Here is an 18,215-nt window from a genome sequence, read left to right as displayed (position 1 = left end):
CTTTTAAGTACTGCAAGAGGATATGTTGCCCTCTTCTAGGTGCTTTGGGAACTGAATAGGAAAGCCATCTCTCTCTTCTGGGTCTTTTGGATACTGCAATGCAATCTAGTTCCCTCTTTTGGATGCTTTAGATACTGCCAAAGTACCTATCACTCTTCTCACTGCTGGAGGTACTGCATGAGGCTCTATAGCCCTTTTCTAGATATCTTAGGTACTGAAAGGGAATCTATCACAATCTTCTGGGTGCTTTGGGAACACGTTTTGAAAAATGCTTACATCATCTTCAAGAAAAGGTAATCTTAAGTGGCATTTCATTTTCTTTCTTTTGGTGAATAAATATTTGACTGTGAAATACCCTGGAACCTGACTAAACATGAATATTTGGGAAGTCTTGTTACTCAGTTACTTAGTTTTAAGAATTCATTATTACTTCTTTATTCTTTGTGAGTCAGAGCATCAGATTTGAGCACTAATGCATGGGTGTTGACACTTGTATTTGTTCAGTGAAACATCATTTGCACAATGAGAGCAGAAAGGCAACTCCATGTGAGCAGAAAGGCAACTCCATGCTGTTCTAATAAGATGATGTCAGTACAAAGGACATATAACTCAGCGGATCCAAGTTTCCTTTATATGAAGGTACAGGGGGAGCACCTGGGATCTCTTTGTCTAGGTCATGGTGATGTTTAGTCTCATTCTGATAGGTATCAGTATGGGTTCTTTGTCTTTCAATTCCAGTCTGTGTAGCATAGTCTAAAGTTTTTCAGAAAGTCTGAGTTCAGTTTGAGGCTTAATGTGTTATGTAGTACAGTTATGGATCAACTATGGATTCACAGACTCTTCCGTGGTCAGGAACAATCTCTGGCTCCTACGAGGCCTTAGTTGGGGCCAGAAACTGAATGTAAGGGGGGCTGGATACAAAAGTTCTGAAGCCCAGATGTGGCTCAGAACCCAAAAAAGACTATGACATGGTCCTGGCATGGATTAAATGAAAAGTTTGTATAACATATTGCCTTGAATTTCATGTGGCCAGTGTCATTTACAGTGCAACAATGCTGGTAGATATGTTGGTTCCAGTCTTTTCTGAGGCCTTGGTGTTGAGTAATGCACAATTGGGATCAACCTGTCCTAGATTTGTTGAAGACCAGATAGCATCTGGGCCCACACATCTATCTTACCAAAGTGTACACTTATTGTTTCTGTGTTCTAGAAACCATGGATATCCTATTGTTGACCTGGCTCCACTAAATTGAGAATTATCTCCTGGGTATCATGAAGCACTTGGGGGCTCATACACCCTTGAAGTTAAATTGGACCCAGGCATCTATCACAGCTTGCATTTTTTCATTTGGCTGTCAGTCATCAGCTTAGAAAGACTCATGTTTGAACTCAAGATTTTTGGTGAGTAGGGTCTGGTCTGGTAAAAATCAACTGAAGTCAGGATAAGGTTGAGTGCAATCTATTCATTATTAATATTAAGGCATAACCATGATTTTTGGTCATTAATTTGAATCTTTGTCTTATTTAAGGTCATGTTATAGTCCAGGCTCCTGTGTGTTTAGGAATATCCTGCTTCATATGAAAAGAGGGTGTGTCCCATACTCCCCTGAATTTAAGCTTGGCATAGTCTACTTTGTAATTAGAGAGATGCTAGGCTGCTATTGATGTCCCTTTATGGTCTTTGTCCTTATGTTACTCATTAGGCCACCACCTCTAAGTATTACTCTGGGTCCTAACTTCCCAGAGTTGTGTGTATGGACTAGATCACACTTGAGGTTAAGTTGTCCTTGAACTGTGGTAATCCAGAAAATACCTGGGTACAGAGTATTCCTGGGTATGGCCCACAAACTCTTGATTCCAAAGTTTGTCCATGTTAATATTTAAGAGTGACCAGGTCACATTAAGGCTGTGATATGATGTTTACTTACCCCCTGATTTAAGAATGTTTTCCATGGTGATTGAAAGGAGCATGAAGCTCAAAAGTCCTAAAGATATGTGTTGGATTTCATTCATCAGATTACCAATATTTGTTAGTACAATGGGTCTGTCTTTGTTAGAGGATTTGGTTTGGCTAACTCACACTTGAAGTCAACTTGGCCTTCAACTTTTGAAGTACATATTGCACATGGTCAGACATCACTAGAGAGAGTGGCCCACACATTCTTCATGCCCAGACTGTAGAACTGTCCTTTGTGGCCCAGACATCACAAAGGCCATGGTTTGGTTCTGACTCTACTAAACTGGGGATGTTGTCTAAATTTGAAAGAGAGTGGGTGTGGCCCAAACACATTTGAAAGTTGGCCCCTAACTTCTTGGTGGTCAATGAACCATCGGGTTTCATAGATATCATTTGGTATCCAGTCATCAGGTTAGGAAGACTTATGTATCATTGCATGGTTTTGTTGAACAGAGTCTAGTTTGGAAAAGTTATTGATTGAAGTCAAGAGAAGTCTAGATGCAGTTGAATCATTTTTTGTATTTAGAAATGCCCATATTATTTGGTGATTAATGTGAGCACTTGACTCCATTAGGACCATGGTGTGGTCCTGTCTCCCTTGTTGGAAGGATCATTGTGGGATTCATGAAGAAAGTATGGTCCACAGCAATAAAGCTGGTTCCAGGCTACTTGCTAATCATGGAGTTGCTAGGCCACCATTGATGTCATGTTATTGCCTTTGCTTTTTTGTAACTCATAAGACTACCATCCTTGGGGTTCATCATTTTTACTTATTCTGGAGTAATGAGTGTGGGCCAGGGAATAATTGAGGTTAACTTGTTATCATTGATCTCTAGAAGTCCAGATAAGAGCTGGGCACAGAGGATTTCTGGGTGCAGCCAATACACCCTTGATTCCAAGTTGTGCTCATGTTATATGATGTTCATGTGCACCCCAGGCTATGTGAGAGCAGTGATGTTATCCTAACATATCTGGAGTTAGAATATTGCCTGTATTGGAAGAATAGAGGGTGTAACCCACAAACCCTTGAATTTAAGGAGATGGATATCACTCATCAGATTTTCAGTTCTTGTTGTTACAATGGCTCTAACATAGTTGGAAGGCTTGTTTGTGGCTAACTCATACTTACGGTAAACTTGTCCTACATCTCCATAAGTTGACCTAGGACCTAAAAACGGACAGTTATTAGGTCCAGACATCCTTCATTATTGCTAACTGGGGGAGCTAACTTCTAGTCAGCACCCAGGGTATGCAAAAAAATTCAGAGTATGCAAAAAATCCAGGGTATAAAAAAATCCATGAATGCAGTGATGGCTTAGGAAAAATTCTTATCTATCTGAAGGGGAAAATAAAGAAACTCATATGCTTCCTGATGGTAACTTTCTCTTTTACTTAATCTTGAAAAAAATACTTTCTGAAAATCTCTTTCTCCTCTGCATAGCTCTACACAGACACCCTCACAGCCAAACTCTGGACAATTATATGTTACATTTTCAGGGCTCAATCCCATCTCATAACACATGATAAGTCACATTGTTTCTCTTAGGCTAAGGAGGTCACATTGACCTGCCAGTGAGTAATGCTTGGCCATGCACATAGCTCTTTCACAGACAGAAAATGACATTGAAATTCAGGACTTAAACAATGAACAGTTAGTTAGCTGAACTTCGAGTGGTAGAGAGTATGTGCAGAAAGTCTATTACTGCAGGGGGTTATGTCTATCAAAATTGCTTCAAGTCTTACCATGAATCAGCAATAAATACCTGGGAATTCATCCTTGTCTGTTCATCTCCAGGGGCAACTAGCTTGCTTTGAATTTATTCTGAAGTCTAAAATTAGCTGTCGTTGTGAGTGAAAATATTATTACTTTTCTATGTCAGTCTGAATAATGAGAAATATCTTAATATTATTTCTATTCATCAAAATTATACAGTTTAAGTAGAAATCTTCCTGACCATCCACACCCATATGTGTGCCCAAAGATGGAATACTCACATGAAATAAACAGACAAGCAGTAGGAAGCACCCGTAGCAATTCTTAGGGAAGAAATGAAGTGGTGCATGAGAGAAATTACAGATAGGAGCAACTGGTCATTTGCTGTCAGTGGGTTTTTCCATGGCTTTTCCAGGTGGGGCTTCCCATCCGAGAGTCATTTATTTGGTGGGTTGACCTGCTCAACACTAGTTGTCACCTGCTATATATTCCCATAGCTTCTTGTAAAGCCATTGCTACCAGCAGCTCTCAGCACTTCATGCCCAAGGTTTCCAGACTATTGAATTGTCAGATATGACCCAGATATCATAAAGGCCTTGGTGTGGTCCTGGTTCCCCTGTGGTGAGGATATGTGACTTGGCTGGATAAAAGGAGAGTATACAATACCTGTACATATAATTTAAATGAGCTCAGCCTCATTTAAATGGTCAAGAAGCTGCCAGATTAGCATTGGTGGGTGTTCATGGCCTATGACCTGATATGCATTTTCAGTGAAGAAATGATAATGGGTGAGTCCATGTTTCTTGATGAACAGGGTGTGGCCTAGGTCACAAATGAAGTTATGGGTTGTCCAGAAAAATAATTTGAAAAGGCCTGGCATCAGAGCAGGCTGAAGTCATGGGTATGTCCATTTCTTTTGGCCATTGGTCCCTTTAAGTCCTGGCTCATTTGTGGTGGGATTGTTTTCTGGTTTGGATGGAAAGAGGGTGATGACCATTCACCCTTGAAGACAATATGGCTACCTGGAGGTCAAAGAACTGTCAGGTTTCTTTGAGGTCTGTTTTGTGCCTTGCATCTGTGTTAATATTCAGGTCACTAGCAAACTTTGCTGGTTTGGCTAGGATGGAATGTGTCCAGATGTCAGTTAATTAGAAGAAGGCCAATTTTGCGTTAGTTCAAGCTTCTTGATAGGAAGGGTTACTCCTATGTTACTTTTGAGACTTGTTTGTTCCTAGAAATATCAGTTGAAGTCAAGATTTGGAGTTTTATCAGACCACAACAGTGTGCAGTATAACACCCTTTGTATTATGCTATGTCCATATTCACTGGTTACTCAGATGAGAGCTTGGATCATTATGGTGAGTGGAATATCCTGGCTTGCATGTTTTGAGGATGGTGGTACATGTTGTAAATGAAATGTATGTGATCCACACAGTACATGAAATCTGTGAGTCTTAGACTCTCAACAAACATGCCTTTGTGTGTCTCTTTTGAGGCCTTGGTTGACTGTAAAATATCAAGTGAAATCAAAGTCTGGGATCAGAGTGCCTCAAGGTTCTCTCTAACTACCAAATATGTTAATGTCTCCATTTGCTTTCATCTGTAAGGGAGCCATTGGCTCCATTGAGAACGTGGTGTTTCAGGCCCTCTCTTCAGGTGAGGGTGTTTCCTGGGTTGGATGAAGAAGAGAATTCTTGTATATTATTAAAGGGCCAGCTTTAATAATATACTTCCCAGGGCCCAGGAGAGAAACTACAAATAGCAAGAACTATTTTTGGGAAAAAAGAATCTCAACATAATGAGCTCTTTGTCCATCTACTTTATTCTTCTGGGATAAAAATCCTATCTATACAGCTACAGTTCTGTACTCAAGCCTAGTTTCTTTCTTGCCTGATTTGTCTCTACCTTTATCTGCTGTCCCCTCTAAGTTTTATCTTAATTCTCTCATTTTAGTTTTGCCTCATCTAGGTCCTTCTTATCTCGTTCTTACCCATCTAGTACTCTTCCTCATCTTCCATCTCATCCTCAAGTTCTACACTCCTATCTTCCTCTTCATCTCCTTGTACCCCTAAATCCTCTCAAGTCTCTGAGGTGTTCAGTTATAAACCCAAGCCATAGCAATCCTCTCCCCGAGCAAGGTTACCAGGCTTGAATTTTATGGGGTCATAAAGGCAGATAAGAATTTTCCTCAGGCAGTGACTGTCAGGCTTTCTTTTACAATCTGAAAATGGATTGGTTAAAAGAGGAGGTCAGTTGAGAGCTAATGATCAGTTAGGGGATCTGTGTGCTCAGTCTTTATTCCTAGAAGTAGTTAGGTAAGAAATTAAGAGTCTATAATGTTAGTAATAGAAAGAGAGGGTCTCAGATTGCACAAGAAATAAAGCTATCCACCTAACCTAGGGAACAGGTGTCATTTCCACAAGGGTGTTACCTTAGTTCAGGAGATCATTTGGCCTTGGATGCTTGATAGGTATTTTAGATAAATACATTGTTAGGAGTTCTTGGAAGTACACAAGAAAATCATTTTAGGAACCAGCTAATATATATACAAAAGCTAAAATATCACCAAGACTTCCTTTTTTTTAAAAATTTTTATTTTGCAATACAATTCAGTTCTACATATCAGCCACAGATTCCCTTGTTCTCCCCCCTCCCGCCCCCCTCACCTTCCTCCCAGCCCACCCCCCATTCCAATCTCCTCCAGGGCAAAGCCTTCCCCACAGACTGAGATCAACCTGGTGGACTCAGTCCAGGTAGGTCCAGTCCCCTCCTCCCAGGCCGAGCCAAGCGACCCTGCATAGGCCCCAGGTTTCAAACAGCCGACTCATGCAATGAGCACAGGACCTGGTGCCACTGCCTGGATGCCTCCCAAACAGATCAGGTCAATCAACTGTCTCACCCACTCAGAGGGCCTGATCCAGTTGGTGACCCCTCAGCCATTGGTTCATATTTCATGTGTTTCCATTCGTTTGGCTATTTGTCTCTGTGCTTTATCCAACTTTGGTCTCAACAATTCTTGCTCATATAAACCCTCCTCATTCTCGCTAATTGGAGTCCCAGAGATCCACCTGGGGCCTAGTCATGGATCTCTGCATCCAGATCCCTCAGTAGTTGGATGAGGTTTCTAGCACGACAATTAGGGTGTTTGGCCATCCCATCACCAGAGTAGGTCAGTTTGGACTGTCTCTCGACCATTGCCAGCAGTCTGTTGTGGGGGTATCTTTGTGGATTTCTGTGGGCCTCTCTAGCACTTTGTTTCTTCCTATTCTCATGTGGTCTTCATTTACCATGGTCTCCTATTCCTTGTTCTCCCTCTCTGTTGTTGATCCAGCTGGGATCTCCTGCTCCCCCAAGCTCTCTTTCCCTCGACCCTCGCCCTTCACTACCCCCACTCATGTCCAGGCTGTTCATGTAGATCTCATTCCATTTCTCTGTCATTGGGTGATCCCTGTGTCTTTCTTGGGGTCCTGTTTTCCAGGTAGCCTCCCTGGTGATGTGAGTAGCAGTCCAGTCATCCTTGTTCCACATCTAGTATCCTGCTATGAGTGAGTACATACCATGTTTGTCCTTCTGAGTCTGGGATACCTCACTCAGGATGATTTTTTCTAGATCCATCCATTTGTCTGCAAACCTCATGATGTCATTGTTTTTTTCTGCTGAGTAGTATTCCATTGTGTATATATACCACATTTTGTTTATCAGTTGAAGGGCATCTAGGTTGTTTCCATGTTCTGGCTATTACAAACAATGCTGATATGAACATAGCTGAACAAGTGCTCTTGTGGTGTGGTTGAGCATTCCTTGGGTATATGCCCAAGAGTGGTATAGCTGGATCTTGGGGGAGATGGATTCCCAATTTTCTAAGAAAGCACCATATTGATTTCCAAAGTGGTTGTACAAGCTTGCATTCCCACCAGCAGTGGAGGAGAGTTCCCCTAGCTCCACATCCTCTCCAGCGTAAGGTGTCTTCAGTGTTTTTGATCTTAGCCATTCTGGCAGGCGTAAGGTGGTATCTCAGAGTTGTTTTGATTTGCATTTCCCTGATGATTAGGGATGTTGAGCAATTCCTTAAATGTCTTTCAGCCATTTGAGTTTCCTCTGTTGAGAATTCTCTGTTTAGTTCTATAGCCCATTTCTTAATTGGACTGTTTCACCAAGACTTCTTAAGCCATGGTATGACCTTTGAAGAAGTTCTTGACTTTTCCAAGTATTAGCTTTTGTGACAGTAGCTGAATTCCATTATGTTTTCCTGTGGCTAGCAGCAGAGACTATCCTGCATTCATCCATGCATTTTATGGTCAGGCATGTTTCTCTTCTAGGATTGCCTGGACTTCTTGCCCATAGGGCTTGGTCCTTGGCTACTTGACTTCAGTGTTTGGCCTATGAAAAGTTCTTTGTAGTTGGACCAGGAACCATTTAGATTGTCTTTTCAAACTGGGCTTCTTATGGTCACATTCAGTCTGGCCACATATCTCTCATTGGGTTGGCAGGAGTTCCCTTGATTTTAAAGTTTGGATTTTATCTTCAGCAAGGTCTATGATTGGCCTGTAACATTTCTTTCCACTTTTGATTTTGCCTGGTTTGTTCTATGAGATTTGTATGAGTTCTGAATTCTTCAGAGTCAATATTTGCCCCAGACCTACTTCTTCATTTGGTCCTTGGTTTCTTCAGAATAAGGATTAGAGCTGGGCAAATATGTTTTCTTAGTTTTTAAGAGGATGGCCCAGGCCCACTTCTCTTCTTGATTAGGGCCCAGGCATATTCATAGTTAGGATTGGACTCAGGCCCACTACATTTCTTGGGCTCTGATGTGGCCCACATCTCTTCTTGCTTAGGCTCATACTTCATCAGGGTAAGGATTATAGGCAGGTAATTTTTTCTTGCTGTGATCGATCTTGGCCTCTTTAATTTAAGAGAATGTCCCAGGTCTTCTTCTCTCCTTGTTTTTTCTCAGGCTTTTGTCAGGGTAAGTGTTAGGCCCCTATGTTCCCCTTTTCCTGCTTTGCCCTGGCCTCTTTCATTTGAGGGATTGGTCTGGGCCCACTTTCTTTCTTAGTTTGAGCCCAGTCTTTTTCAGGGTCAGAGTTATGCTCAGGCCAACTTCTCATCTTGGTAAGGGCCCTGGCTTCAGTTCAGTTAAAGTTTAGGCATGGATATTCTCCTTTTCTTTCTTTGAGCTGTGTCTTTTTCTTCTGAGGGGTTGGCCAGGACCCATTTCCTTCTTAGTTTGGGGCCAGCCTTCTTTAGGGTCAAGGGTGGGCATGGACATCCTTTCCTTTCCTTCCTTTCCCCTCTCTTCCCTTTCCTTCCCTTCCCTTCCCTTTCCTTCCCTCCCCTTCCCTTCCCTTTCCTTCCCTTTCTTCCCCTTCCCTTCCCTTCCTTTCCTTTCCTTTCTTTTCCTTTCCTTCCCTTCCCTTTCCTTTCCTTTCCTTTCCTTTCCTTTCCTTTCCTTTCCTTTCCTTTCCTTTCCTTTCCTTTCCTTTCCTTTGCTTTCCTTTCCTTTTCCCATTTGGCCTTGACTCTTCCATTTAATGGACTGCCCCAGGCATACCTCTGTTTTTCCTCTGGGCCAGAGCTTACTCATCTTCTGGTTTTGGTACAGGCCTCTTTTAGGTCAGGATTTGGCCCAGGTACACTTTTCTTCTTAGAATTGGTCCCTGGCCTCTCTGAGTGAAGGAGAGCCATTGTTACTTAAGCTTTATTCCTGGTCTTCATCCTTAGGCCTTGGAATACTTCTCTTCTTGACATTTTTAGTTTAATGGTTAATTCTGGTCTATTTTCACTTTAGGTGCTTATCATAGGCTTTTTCAGCGACAATGTTGGCCTGAGTTACTTTCAGTGTATGGATGTATCCAGGCAGTTTTTATGTTAAAGATAAATCTGGTTACATTGATATTCTGGGACTATCTGGTACCCATTTCTCTTTTTGGTTGAAGCAGTGGATACTTTTTAGTTCAGATTTGTCTGAAGCTACTTTGTAATTTGTAATTAGCCTTGGACTATGTTTAGCCTTTCTGGAAAAAAAATAACATGTGGATACTGATAGAGGACAATATTTATTGCCCCTTTCTTTTAAAAATTTTTTTCTTTAAAATTCATTTTACATACTAACCATAGGTCTCCTTCTCATCCCTCCTCCCACTCTCCGCTAGCCTCCTGACCCAACCCCCATCCCCTCCTCCAAAATGGTAAGGCCTCTCATGGGGAGTCAGCAAAGTCTGGTACATTCAGTTGAGGCAGGACCTAGCCCCTGTCCCCTGCATTAAGGCTGAGCAAGGAGTCCCATCATAGGTAATGGTCTCCAGAAACCCAGCTCATGCACTAGGAACAGATCCTGATCCCACTGCCAGGGGCCCCTACACAACTGTCTCCTGTATGCAGAGGGCCTAGTCTGGTCCTACGTAGGTTCCACAGCTGTCAGTCTAAAGTTCGTGAGTTCCTAGGAGCTTGGTTCTGTTTTCTCTGTAGATTTCCCCATCATGATATTGACTGCCCTTGCCCATACAATCCCCCTTCCCTCTCTTTGACTGGACTTCCAGAGCTTGTCCCCAGATTAGACTACTAGCAATAGTGGAGAGGGTGCTTGAACTGGCCTACCCCAGTAATCAGACTGGTGAATAACCTAACTGTCATCATAGAGCCTTCATCTAGTAACCAATGGAAACAGATGGAGAGATCCACAGCCCTTCTCTTATATCTCAAGTATGCTCTGAGGAACACTGGCCTTTTCCAAGGGAAATGTACACAGACACCAACACTCACAACACAGAGTCCAGATGAATACACATTACTCAAATAGAAAGGTGAAGTAGGTAGGAGAGAAAGGTGCTTGGGAGAGTTTTTCCTGTTGCTTTGGTGACTATGCCCATGGTAAAGAGGCACCATGGGCTCATGTGGAAAATTGTTGCTTCTGAGTAGAGATTACCAAATAGAGTCACAACATGGTCCCATGATGCCTTTCCTTCCTTCTGTGGTCTGCTTCCATGAAAGAATATCACAGGCAGTTAATATAACAGCAGAGGCTGGTCCTCCATTGATCTAGAGGCTGGCTTGATAAGGCAAATGAGGGTTGTATAGATCTTCACAGGGCCTCTTCTGCATTGTGGGCATGGCGTCCTCTTCTGTGTATCATTTATGGCATGCACTATCAGGGTGTTCCTTGGTTCTTGCTATTGAAATTCTTCTCAAGGTGTCATTTGTCTTCTACCTTGAAAACCCCTGGAACACTGAACTGTGCCTTAGTGACCCCTTTCAATAAAACTCCCTGTCATGTCCACTCACTGATGTGAGATCAGGTCTTCCCACAAAGAATGTCAGCACTGACTTATCAGAAATTGATTTCTGCTCACTTTTTTCTGGTTCTGAATCATAGCCCACTTTAATAGAGTGAGCTGCCAACTAGTCAAAGGCACATACATAACCATGACATTGATTCCTTATGTAGTGTCACAGAGGTCAGGCCTCTTACTCTGCTCAGGGAAGCACAAAGGTGGTCAAGCATGCAGATGTCTTTGGATTGGTAATTAGGGAAGGTACCTGAAGGCTTCAGTCATCATCATTGCTTGGGGACAACTTACAATTCAATCATCCTGTCCTACTACAGAACTTCACTGCTGAAAAGAGGAAGGTCATTGGGGATGGGGCAGACTCAGTCCGTATGTACGCAGTTCAAATACTGGTCTATCATTCCTGAGACTCGTCTTATCATCAAGATTCTCTTATCATGAGGCTTGTATTGTGCTATCTGCAGTACCTGGGCCTTGGGGAACAGAGCTTTTTGAAATTTTGCCCTCCAGCTTGTCACTTTACCATCATTAAATACAACTTGAAGTGGGATTGACCAGAAAGCAGAAAGCCATGAGGCTTTCCCTACCTCCTCTCATCATGGTAGTTGATGACTTCTGAGGCTGTCATTCACTGAATAGCAGTGTAACAGCAGTTTATCCTGTCCCATTTTGGAAAGTGGAGTCCTGGGACAGGTGCTGACTCTGCCTCAGCTGTTGTCACCTTTTCTAACAAATGTAAGTGGAGATTAGTAGTATAAAATAATGGACATATCCCACTTTGAACATACCCCTTCCCAATCTCCCATTGTCCTTTGCCTCTCTCCTTCCCTGAAAGTTTATCCCTCAAGGTGGGCCTCAGATTTCCAACAATCTTTCTAACTCAGCCTCCTTAGTGTTGGGTTTCCTTTTTATTTTATTTTATTTTATTTTTTTACCATGGATGCTTTTTTCTTGCCCTAACATGACATTTGAAGGGTAGTGGGAAGGAAACATCTTAGAGATCTGAGGGGTTAGTCAAGGTATTCCTTTCCTCTATTCAAGATCTTAGTGTGGATGAAAATCCACACTTAAGAATTGTGGCATGCAAAAAGAAAGAAAACAAAACTGAATTAACATGTCTTTGTACTGGTTTTCAACCAATAAAATCTCAGTTATAACAGAAAAATTGTGGGGAAATTCTTCCTGTTATTTCTAGATGAAGTATAAGCATTGTGCTACCCTCAAAAGTCAAACAGGATTTAGGGAAGGTAGCCCCAATTAAACCAGCTTTCTAATCATAGAGCTTGAAATACTTTTCCTGTTTACAGCAGCAGAATCTGGAAGAAGAGAACTTATAAAGTCACCCGGCAGAGATGCTGCTTTGCTGTGCCAGCCTGGATGCCTGTAGTAACAGTTGCAGTAGGAACACCTCACCTGGAAGTCTTCCTGTCAACATTAGTGTGCCCTAGGAACCCATACTCTCTTGTTCTTTACCAAGTTCTGGATAGCCAGTAAGTGTATTTAGAGTTACTTGGTGGTGGTGATTTACCATAATCTGAAAGTGCAGTGGAAGAGGAAGGAGAAGTTGAAAACTTACATGTACTTGGTGTCAAACATTATCTTAGGGACTTAACATGTGACATAGATTGTAGACATCCATCTAAGAAAGATCCTGGTATCTTAGACAACATCAGTGCTCTATAAGCATAGAAGTTCCATGCATAGAATGAAGCATGAACAAGCATGCCCCACCCCACTGTAATAGTGTCATTGGCCCATCATAAAGGATGAGAGCACCATCATTGTTGTGCCACAATACACACATGCTTATTCCCACACAATACACACATACATGTACCCATATTCATACATTTAAAATCGTGTATGTGTCTACACATATGCATGCACACACACATATACACACATAGAAATGCATTTTGAAATTAAATTAGATGTACAATAAATTAGCATAACAGGAAGTTAAAAAGAAACAACCTTTGTGGGGTTGGTATGCATGTTGTGTGAAGATCTATGAGTATAGTTATGTGCATGTTTTTATAAGTATCTATATGGTATACATAATGTATACAAACATAACTGCATACACATGTATATATATAAATAAAAAAAAATTGAAATCTCAACTCCCAGACACCAACCAAGGAGGCAGCACAACTTTCCAAGTAGAGTGGCCAGCTTGCTGTGTTAGCTCTTTTCTGCCTACAACTCTGAGTGCCTGTTATGTGTTTTGAAATGTGGTGATATTTTATTTGTGCTGAAATGTGGTGATATTTTATTTGTATGTTAATAAATAAAGTTTGCCTGGAAATCAGAGGAAATAGCAAGCCATTAAGTAAACACAAAAGTCAGGCAGTGGTAGCACATGCCCTTAATCTGATCACTTGGCAGGCAGGTTCTCTGTATGTGTGTGTTCAAGGTCACACTTGGAATAGAGCCAAACTTGGTGACACATGCCTTTAATCCCTGAAGGTCTGTACAGACAGGCAGTAACAAAGAAGTGAGGTAGCTGGGCTAAGAGCCAATGAGAGGTCAGAACAGCAAGGCAATAAAGGCGTGGGTAGACAGGAAGTAGCTCACTTTTGGTAGCTGCAGAGCTGGAGAGGTAAGGTTGGTTGCTATCACTATTTCCCTGATCGCTAAGGCTTTCACCCCTATATTTGGCTCTGTGTTTTTTATTTAATAAGACCATTTAGAGATTCATCTACATTGAAAGTCATCATTTTTTAATTCACAACAGAGACATTGCATTTGCCTTATTAGAAAATATGTAAAATTTGACTTTCAAAAAGAGGAAATATGAGAAATAATTTTTGCTTTCAGCATTTAGAGATAAATATCAAAAATTCCTTCAAGGCTTTTTTCTATACCTGCATATTGTTTCAGTAGTTTAATATTAATCCTATTTTTAAATCTTTGAGTCTTCAATATATATATCATGAGGTATCATTCTCTAGGATTGTAGTGGCCACTACTGTCTCTGTCTAAAACATCTTCTAGTTGCCTAGAAGTAGAGTTGTTAATTTCTTCATGTACTAGTTTATGTTTTGGTGTAGACTTAGGAAACATTTATTACACTAGGCTTTGAAGACACAGAGGTAACTAGGGTGAGTAGCATGGGAAGGAAATGGCTTGGTTGGGCTGACTGCGTGTGCTGGGAAAGTTCTAGTTAAATGGGTGAAAGGTCATGTCAGAAGTAATAGGAAAGAAAAAGGCAGAACACAAAGAGAAAGGTATTTCTGACTCTCCATGCTGCTACTCGGGGCAGAACAACAGATCAGCTCCTACCCACTGCATGACACATGGCTGTCCCAGGTTTCCACTTAGCAAGGTGAATTGATTGACCTTGGGCTTGCTCTTCAGTGGTGTCTGTGTAGATGATACAGATTTGAAAGTATTTGTAACAAATACAGCTAAATGTGCAAACCCTTACAAGGGATTCTGCATCTGAGCTGGTTTATACCAGAGATCCATGCCCAAAGGGTGGTCCAAAAGTAAAATTCTCTTTTGAGTCCATTGTTCTCTGCAAGTATGTTGGATACCTACTGTCTTAGTTAGGGTCTCTACTGCTGTGAAGGAACACCATGACCACAGCAATAATTATAAAAGAAAAACTTTAATGAGGTGGCTTACAGTTTTGAAGGTTTAGTCCATTATGATCATAGCAGGACATGGAGGCATGCAGGCAGACATGGTGCTAGAGAAGGAGAAGAAAGTGGAGAAGGAGCTACATTTTGACCCCACAGGCAACAAAAAATGCTCTGAGACACTGGGCATGACTTGAGCATAAGAGACCTCAAAGCCCACCCCCTCAGTGATATACATCCTCCAACAAGGCCACACTTACTCCAACAATGCCACACCTCCTAATAATGCCACTCCGTATTAGCTTATATTCAAATTACCATACTTCCAAGATATCCTTAGAAGGCAGAATAAAACAGTTTTATGATGGTTCTAATAGAATACATTTTTGAAGAGGAGAACACTTTTTTTTTAAAGGAGAGTCCTATTATTTGGTTCTCAAATGAGTTTTACAAGAAAAGTAGTAAATAGAGGAGGAAAAGTACATTTTCCTTCTACCTATTCTTAGGTTTCTTGTTCTACAACAAAGCAGAGATTTTTAAGAGAAAAGCATGAAGACTTACTTACAAACTTTCACAACCCGAGTCTTTCTAAGGAAGGGAAGCCCCAACAAGTGCTTAGATCTGAAAATTTTTTCAAGATTCTTTTAATCCAGAATTAGTTTTCATTACATAGAATATCCTTTTCTTAAGAAATACTCCTTAAATGTGCATATTTTCATATAATATTAAGTGAATATGCTAATTTATAATTTAAAAAGTCAGATATTTTAAATATACGCTAATGGCAACTTTTTGGACTTCACTTAATCAGTATCAAATTACTTAATCATAAAAGAATATAATATTGAGGCCCAGCCACAGAGTGGTGGAGGGAGATGAGAGAAGACAAATCCAACATCGTCGGCTGCCATCCATCCCCACCTCACTGTCCTGGGGAGCTTCTAACCCTGAATCCTGTGCACCCAGCCAGGCACTAGGCTCATGTGGGGAGGTGCTGGTTAGACTCAACTTATTCAATGAGCTTCCAACTATCAGGGGGAAGGATGGAAGGAGGTATCCCTTGCTCAAACTGTTTGATATGTATGAAGGTATAAGGACAGCTGTTACCCTTGTACATGCCTGCAGGGTCTTAGAAAAGTTGTCATTGCCCAGTATATGCCACCCCTAGCCAGCCTTCCAAGCCTAAAAGCCAAGAACAAAGTTGATGACACCAGCGTCTCACTAGTGCCTAAAGTCTCAACAGGATGAGCAAGCAAACAGGAGTAGTCAGTCCATCCCCAAGAGTTCTGATGCCTCCACCAAATGGCAGTTACCACAAGCTTCACAGAGTCCTGCTACCAACTGTCCCAAATGACATCCAGCAGTCCCAGAACACCTCTTAGTTTAAAAGTGGGGTAACATCCCAGGCACAGGTTAGAGTGACTAATGGAGATGGTGGAAGGGCATTAAGCCTGCTGTGGTGATTATCTCAAGAGGAATTATTGACCCTACAGGCAGCTAAAGACCAGAACAAGGCTTCCAAAGAAAAGGAATCTTCCAAACACTCATCTGGGCCCAAATCAAACCTCTGTCTCCAAATTCTTCAACTTGTAGGAACAGAGGTACACATGGCCCTGAAGAACTGATGGGCCCTTACTCTAGACTTCATTATGGTCCTGATTCTTGAGGTGGGCTACAGCCTTCATGTCCACTACAGTTTCTTCCCTACCACACAATGATGCCTTTATGTATCCCCCATATTTCCCAATACCCCTATCCTTCCCACCTCAGGGACCTTCTCTGATACTCGACTTCTGGTGAGCCTAACATTTCACCCATGTGGCAGGCCTCTTGGGCTCAGGACCAGTTCTGTGCCCTTTAGAACATGTGGTAGACCTGAGATTTTATATTAGAGTTGATGGAAAGTGAAATGTTATGAAGTGTGTGTCAAAATGAAAGCAATATGAGTCAAGCAGATAAATGGCAAATAGTGAGGGCTTTTGGATCATGTCCTTTGTGTGCCTTCATCAATCTTCAGATATGAGGCTGCACCTTTCCTCTATGGAGGACATGTGGTGCTTCTGACCAGCTTCAAAAAATGGTCAGGAGTCCCTTCTAGGTTTTATGAGCAGCTTCAGGGGAAGATCTGAGTCCTTTCTCACATTCATTCATCCACTCATAACTTCCTGTGTCTAGGCCCATGTTTTGAGACAGCATATTCTGAGTACCATCAAGTATGAAATAAAGCCAAGGTCTGGGTATAATTAATGACTGTGTTCATATTTGATCCTGAAATGCAACATTTAAACATGAACCTCAGTATACCATGTTCTGTGCACATCATTTTGCATCATCTTTTCAGTAATTCTTGTTTTAAAAGTATCTAGAGATCAAAATATACAAGGTAATTCATCTAACTGGAATGTTTTTCACTAATTCTTTGAGACTTTAGCATTCTAAAAAGTGCAGTAACCATGAAGGTTATTTAACTTTTGAAGTTCCTTGGAAATTTTGACCCTTGTAAGAATGTTATATTTGGATAAGTATGTGATGACTACTGCAACTAGTTAAATGCTAAAACCTGAACTGTCCACAGGGGCATGCAGCGCACTAATGACCAATAGCCTTAGACCAGTGCATGGGGCACATAGGACAGACTCTTAAAGGCACAATGCCAAGAAGGAACATGCCACTTTAATGACTCACCCTGAAACCTTCCTTGGTGCTTTTTCATATTCACTGGTGGTTTCCAGTGAACTCATTTACCTGCATGGCAGTGTAACTTCACTTTTGCCTTTTCCCATCTACTACTCTGGACAATCAGTTTTTTCAAACTAGACACACAGCAACCCTCCCATCAAGAATTCTTATCCCTAGGGTGAGCTTTTATTAAGAGCATCATTCATTTGAAACAAAATTTTGCACAAATTTTCACAATACACTTTAATGTACAATATTATATGAGTTTCAGAACCACAAGAAAACCCTCTAAGGCAGAAAGCTGCAAGTTGATCATGAAAAGTACCAGGGAGGGGCCACTGAGATGGCTAAGTGGGTGGAAGGGAAGAGCTTACTCCTCCTAATTTGTCCCTTAGCCTCCATATGAATGGAATGATGGTATGGCATGACATGTATTGTATGTTCATTGTCTGTCTTTCTCTAATGTATACATATGTATAATATTTACAAATATATATTTATACAGATATATTTCCCCTTCTCTATGAATAAATAAGTATATATTATTATTTTAAATACCCATCAGTAGATTTCCATACACTCATCATATGAAATAATTACTATTTAAAATAATGAAAAAAAACCACATGTAGCTCACAACTGTCTACAACTTCAGTTGCAAAGGAGTTGATACTCTCACTCAGGCATACATAAATGCACATAAAATAATAACTAAATTTTTGTAGGAGCCAGTGGGGTCAGGAGCACTACCAGAGATTCCACAGAACTAACTAACCGAGGCTCATAGTAGCTCATAGAGACTGAACCACCAACCAGGAAGCATCCATGGGACAAGGACCTCTGCATATATGTTACAGTTGTGTAACTTGGTCTTCTTGTAGGACTCCTAACAGTGAGAGCAGGACCTGTTTCTATTGCCTGCTTTTGGGAACCATTCTTCCTACTAAATTGCTGTAATAGAAGAGGACATGCCTAGTCTCATCACAACTTGATAC

At 41.3% G+C, this 18,215-nt stretch overlaps 1 long non-coding RNA gene across 1 annotated transcript in view; it reads left to right on the top strand.

Annotated features, from left to right (window-relative positions):
- LOC131895784 (uncharacterized) overlaps positions 1-13,498 on the top strand; it is a 60,701-nt gene extending 47,203 nt beyond the window's left edge. Inside the window, exon 3 of the long non-coding RNA XR_009375269.1 lies at positions 12,265-13,498. This is a non-coding gene — a long non-coding RNA (uncharacterized LOC131895784). The remainder of the gene's footprint in view (positions 1-12,264) is intronic.
- Positions 13,499-18,215: the final 4,717 nt, after the last annotated feature.

The sequence above is a fragment of the Peromyscus eremicus genome, chromosome 19 (genome assembly GCF_949786415.1).
Source record: "Peromyscus eremicus chromosome 19, PerEre_H2_v1, whole genome shotgun sequence".
NCBI lineage: Eukaryota > Metazoa > Chordata > Mammalia > Rodentia > Cricetidae > Peromyscus > Peromyscus eremicus.
Note: the sequence above shows the minus strand (reverse complement) of the source record. Positions and strands in the feature narration are given on the sequence as shown.